This window comes from Procambarus clarkii, chromosome 36 (genome assembly GCF_040958095.1).
Source record: "Procambarus clarkii isolate CNS0578487 chromosome 36, FALCON_Pclarkii_2.0, whole genome shotgun sequence".
NCBI classification, from domain to species: domain Eukaryota; kingdom Metazoa; phylum Arthropoda; class Malacostraca; order Decapoda; family Cambaridae; genus Procambarus; species Procambarus clarkii.
The window spans coordinates 12081082-12087738 of NC_091185.1; positions in this window are offsets into that span (position 1 = coordinate 12081082).

Below are 6657 nucleotides of genomic sequence, written 5' to 3' on the forward strand. Positions count from 1 at the left end.
CACTTCTTTTCTTTACCTTAAAAGTACGAAAATGAGTTTTGGAGAATTCCTATTTCAACTAAGCCCTGATGCTTAGAAAATAGTTAGAGGGATAGAAGCCCTAAACCAGAAAATAATAAATACAAAATATGTGGTCATATTCAATGATATATATATATATATATATATATATATATCCTTTCCTCCTCTCATGCATCACACGACCTCGTCAGAGATATTTTACCTGCAACCCTGAGGGATTCAGCAGGAATACACGATCCTGCTTTCACTGAATGTTCAAATCAGTGGGATGTTCTTGCAGCCCCAGCAACCATTATAGAGCCAACAAAACAACACAAACAGTCCGGCTGGGACCACCCTCTAGTGGAAAAAGTAGCTGATGCCATGCTCAGCGTCGCAACATCATACAAGGAGAAAGCCCGCCTCAGAGCAGTGCGTGCCCCCCATGCAGGAGATTTCCTCCTGGCAGTACCCATGTCAGCAATGGGCACGCGCCTAGATCCAGAATCCCTTCGTGTAGCAGTAGCCCTCCGCCTTGGTGCCCCAATTCACACTGAATACAAGTGTATTTGCAACAGGGTGGAAGCAGACCAATACGGACTGCATGGGTTGCATTGCGGAAGCACAAAGGGCTGGCATGCAAGACACAACGAGGTCAATGACATCATCAAGAGAAGCCTCGTCTCAGCTGGGTGCCCAGCGGAGAGAGAACCTCGCATCCTAGGGGTCCAAAACCCGGATTTCCCCGCACTTCGCCCTGATGGCATCACCATATACCCATGGAAGGAGGGTAGACAGTTGGTGTGGGACTACACATGTGTATCCACCCTGGCTGACACCTATGTACACTTCGGAGCTGATCAAGCAGGTGGGGCGGCCAACCACAGGGAAACAGCAAAATCACTCAAGTACGGGCGACTGGAAGGTCAATACCTCTTTGTTCCCATAGCGTCTGAGACGCATGGCCCCTGGGGCAAGAGTGCCTTGGGATTTCTCAAGGAATTGGGTTCCAGGCTCATTGACGTCACCAGAGACCCAAGGGCTTCCAGTTTTTTATTTCAGCGTCTCGGTGTGGCGATCCAGAGGGGAAATGCTTGCTGCGTCCTCGGTTCCTGTCCAGAAGCGGAGGAGCTTCAAGAGATCCATAACCTTTAGGCATTTGTCTTGTATGTTTTGTAACCTTTAAATACACAATAAAGGAAAAAAAAAAAAAGGGAAGGGGGTGGTAGGAGAAAAGCACACAGAAACTGTATTGGAGGGGACCTACATTCCCTCCAATGCGTTATGTGTGGTTTCCTCCGAGGCTATGGGTCCCCCTTCTTCCAGCCAGAGGTGGTACTCCCTTCCCTAGTGTAAAAAAAAAAAAAAAAAAAAAAAAAAAAAAAATATATATATATATATATATATATATATATATATATATATATATATATATATATATATATATATATATATATATATATATATATATATATATATATTATATATATATATATAATAGTACATTTTGGTAGCAGTCTTCCCTGTAGACATATATTATTAAATATGACTGACAAAGTAAGGTTAATAATTCTAACACGAATTTTCTCAATGTTTCTTATATTTTTTTCACTGTTGATGGTAACTGAAAAATCAATTCTCCAAAATTCATTTTTATTTCTAGTCTGACGCGACACTTGAGCGCGTTTCGTAAAACTTGTTACGTTTTCAAAGACTTTAGTTTACACACACACAACTATAACTGAACAGAGCTTAAACATCTTCGATTTTATACATGTATTTGGGTGAGGTGATATGTTACAACAGTTTTGGATTAGGTGAAAACAGACTTTCAACACAAGACAGAACACGAAACAATGGGTATAATATTTTCAAAGTTAAAAAGAAGAGTAGAAGTAACTGCAAAGCGCCTATTGGCCCATATTTCTTGATGTTTCTATATTGGTGCGGAGTCTTGAAGTGGGTAGAATATAGTTGTGCATTATTTGGCTGTTGATTGCTGGTGTCGACTTCTTAATGTGTAGTGCCTCGCAGATAACTAGCCGCCTGCTATCGCTGTATCTATCGATGATTTCCGTGTTTTTTGTTAGTACTTCTCTGGTTATGGTCTGGTTGTGGGAAGAGATTATATGTTCCTTAATGGAGCCCTGTTGCTTATGCATCGTAAATCGCCTGGAAAGAGATGTTGTTGTCTTGCCTATATACTGAATTCTTTAAGGCTTACAGTTCCCAAGTGGGCATTTGAAGGCATAGACGACATTGGTCTCTTATAAAGCGTTCTGCTTTGTGTCTGGAGAGTTTCTCATGAGTTGGTTGGCCGTTTTCTTGGTTTTATAGTAGATCGTCAATTGTATCTTCTGATTTTTGTCTGTAGGGATAACGTTTATATTAACAATATCTTTCAGGACCCTTTCCTCCGTTTTATGAGCTGCGGAAAAGAAGTTCTAGTAAAATAGTCTAATAAGGGGTACAGGTGTTGTGTTAGTTGTCTCTTCAGAGGTTGCATGGGGTTTCACCTTCCTTCTTATGATGTCTTCAACGAAACCATTGGAGAAGCCGTTGTTGACTAGGACCGGCCTTACCCTACAGAGTTCTTCATCGACTTGCTTCCATCCTGAGCTGTGGCTGAGAGCACGGTCGACATAAGCGTTAAGGACACTCCTCTTGTACCTGTCTGGGCAGTCACTGTTGGCATTGAGGCACATTCCTATGTTTGTTTCCTTAGTGTAGACTGCAGTGTGGAAACCTCCGCTCCTTTCCATGACTGTTACATCTAGAAAGGGCAGCAAGGGAAATATATATATATATATATATATATATATATATATATATATATATATATATATATATATATATATATATATATATATATATGGCGTACCTAGTAGCCAGAACGCACTTCTCAGCCTACTATGCAAGGCCCAATTTGCCTAATAAGCCAAGTTTTCATGAATTAATATATTTTCTCAAATTTTTGGCTTATGAAATGATAAAGCTACCCATTTCATTATGTATGAGGTCAATTTTTTTTTATTGGAGCTAAAATTAACGTAGATATATGACCGAACCTAACCAACCCTACCTAACCTAACCTAACCTATCTTTATAGGTGAGGTTAGGTTAGGTAGCCGAAAAAGTTAGGTTAGGTTAGGTAGGTTAGGTAGTCGAAAAACAATTATTTCATGAAAACTTGGCTTATTAGGCAAATCGGGCCTTGCATAGTAGGCTGAGAAGTGCGTTCTGGGTACTAGGTACGACATATATATATATATATATATATATGTCGTACCTAATAGCCAGAACTCACTTCTCAGCCTACTATGCAAGGCCTGATTTGCCTAATAAGCCTAGTTTTCATGAATTAATGTTTTTTCGACAACCTAACCTACCTAACCTAACCTAACCTAACGTTTTCGGCTACCTAACCTAACCTAACCTATAGAGATAGGTTAGGTTAGGTTAGGTAGGGTTGGTTAGGTTCGGTCATATATCTACGTTAATTTTAACTCCAATAAAAAAAAATTGACCTCATACATAATGAAATGGGTAGCTTTATCATTTCATAAGAAAAAAAATAGAGAAAATATATTAATTCAGTAAAACTTGGCTTATTAGGCAAATCGGGCCTCGCATAGTAGGCTGAGAAGTGAGTTCTGGCTACTAGGTACGACATATATATATATATATATATATATATATATATATATATATATATATATATATATATATATATATATATATATATATATATATATATATATATATATGCAACCTGTCCTCTTATAAAGAACGTCAACAGTTGCCGTTTGACGTCCGGTTTTGGACGTTATTTTGTCTTAAACTACGTCTATTTTCGCTTCCATGGACTATCTCTTCTTATACAATGAAATACCACACTCTTATTATTCTATAACCCCCTGACTATGCTCTGATATATGTTCTTCATGTAAAAATACATATATTTTTGCCTTAATTAGGCCATAATCCAGAAAATTCCAGCCCATCGATCTTTATATTTAGGAAAATATTTAATAAATTTGGAAATGAATTTTTCGTTCGGCGACAGTTTCCTGTTACTATTTAGTCTTTTATGCTTTAATGTCGCTGGTCATTGTGACTTTCCCAGGATTTATATATGTTTTGTAGTAGCATTTAGTCACACTACAGTAATTTAACTAATGGGAAACCTTTATAGTCGTCGTAAATTAGTAATAATCATTTATCAAATAATAAATTAGCAAACATGTAAAACTTCTTATGTTACGAGTTTTCGGGTATGCCGTTCTGTTTGTTTACAACCCCAATGTTTCAAAAAACACAATACTTTTAATATATAAGTGACTAAGTATGCTCTAATACATGGTCCTCAATGAAAATTATGTTTTTTTTGTTAATTTGTCCATAATGAATAAGATTCGTTACTGTTGATCTTTATATTAAGAAAAACATCTAGAAATTTGGTATTGAATTTTCGTTCAAATAAAGTTTCCAGTTCCTATTTCCTAGTTATCCTTAAATGTAGGTGGTCATTATTTTACTGTTATGTATATAGAAATTTAGCATTATGCATTTATAATACAGAACAATTTGGTCGTTCCACTGCCTCATAATTATATAAAATTCATTGTGACAAATACTTGATAATTAAAATCAGAGTTTTTTGACAACTATAAAAAATCCTGTTGAAATCATGCCGTTTTGAGTTGTCATACGCTTCTTAGTAAATAATATTGTGTAATGTTTGGCACAATTTATCACTGTATTTTCAAACTGTTTAGGTATTAATGTATTCATTTTTTTTAATGTGTAATATGTTACTTAATCCTAAACTTCTTTTGCAACATTTATATCAGATATAAATAATTGTCGCGAAACGGCGTATGAAAAAATGAATTTCCCCAAATGAAATTAGTGTATCGGCGATCGAGCGGGCATATTTAAAAGTGTATACTCTTGTCACTGTTCTGACATTAGTTTTCGATGTACGTATTTCATTTTTGTACCACAACCCGTTCTCACACAAGACAGTACATATATGACTAGTGCTTAAAGTCAATATGTGGAATGTGATTTAGTACATATGTGATATATTCCCAGTTAACTTTTTTACCAAGGCTCAAACTCTTCCTCACGTACCAATTTACGTCTCACAGTACTCGTCCATCAACGTAGATAGCTGAATAGTCGTGATTGGTTCAATTATAACGAAAATTGTAGTTTTCAGGTCCCACATGGGTTGTGAAATTCACCTACTATTGTCCATGCTCTTATAATATTACAGATCAGCTACATCCTATTGAAGGCTCGTAGTTTTGTTTTGAGAAATATTAGTTGTTCTTAGTAAATTATAATAAGCACAATAAATTATTACATAGAATAAGTGCTTCACCAATCAATATTATATACTATAGTTTGTGCTTTAGAAATCTTTAAAGAATGTTTTGTAGGAACGCTAACAGAAAACGATGTTATGTTGGAATGTATATAGGGTAAACTACTGCAAACAGGATGGTATGGTGTGGATTATTGGAAACTATAGGATTAGGGTCCACTACCACCTGTTAGGTGGGTAAGGGGTCCAATAACACCCGCAGGATGAGTATGGGGGTCACATCCACCCACAGGAATGGTATGGGGATCCCTTCCACCCACAGGAAGGGTATGGGATCCAATACCATCCACTGGATGTGTATTGCGTCCACTACCACCGACAGGATGGGTATGGGCTCACAACCACCCACAGGATAGGTATGGGGTCCAATACCACCCACAGGATGAGTATGGGGTCCACTATAACCCACAGGATGGGTATGGGGCTCCAACCACCCACAGAATAAGTATGGGGTACAATAACACCCACTGGATATGTATGGCATCCATTGCCCCCACAGGATGACTATAGGGTACAGTATCGCCCACAGGATTAGTATATAGGGTTCACTGCCGCCCACAGAGTCGGTATGGAGTCCACCGCCACCCACAGGGTCGGTATGGGGTTCACTACCGCCCACTGGGTCGCTATGAAGTCAACTACCGTCCACAGGGTCGGTAGGGGTCCACTACCGCCCACAGGGTCGGCAGGGGGTCCACTGCCACCCACTGGGTCGGTAGGGGGTCCACTGCCGCCCACAGGATCGATAGGGGGTCCACTGCCGCCCACAGGGTCGATATGGGGGGGGTCCACTACCGCCCACAGGATCGATAGGGGGTCCACTGCCGCCCACAGGGTCGGTAGGGGGTCCACTGCCGCCCATACGTTCGGTAGGGGTCCACTGCCGCCCACAGGGTCGGTAGGGGGTCCACTGCCGCCCACAGGACCGATAGGGGGTCCATTGCCGCCCACAGGGTCGATAGGGGGTCCCTTACCGCCCACAGGGTCTCTATGAAGTCAACTACCGCCCATAGTGGTTGTATAGTGTCCACTATCGCCCATAGTGTTATTATGGGGTCCACTACCCCTCATAGGGTCGGTATGGGGGTCCATTACTACCCACAGGGTGTGTCTGGGGTCTATTTTGGCAATACTGCTTTTCCAATCTCATTTGTTGTTCAATGTAAAATATTTGTTGCTCGACTTGCAACAATTTATATATATATATATATAGTATAGTGCCTTTGCAATAATGTACCAATGTGTGTATTTTCATAACTCGTTTT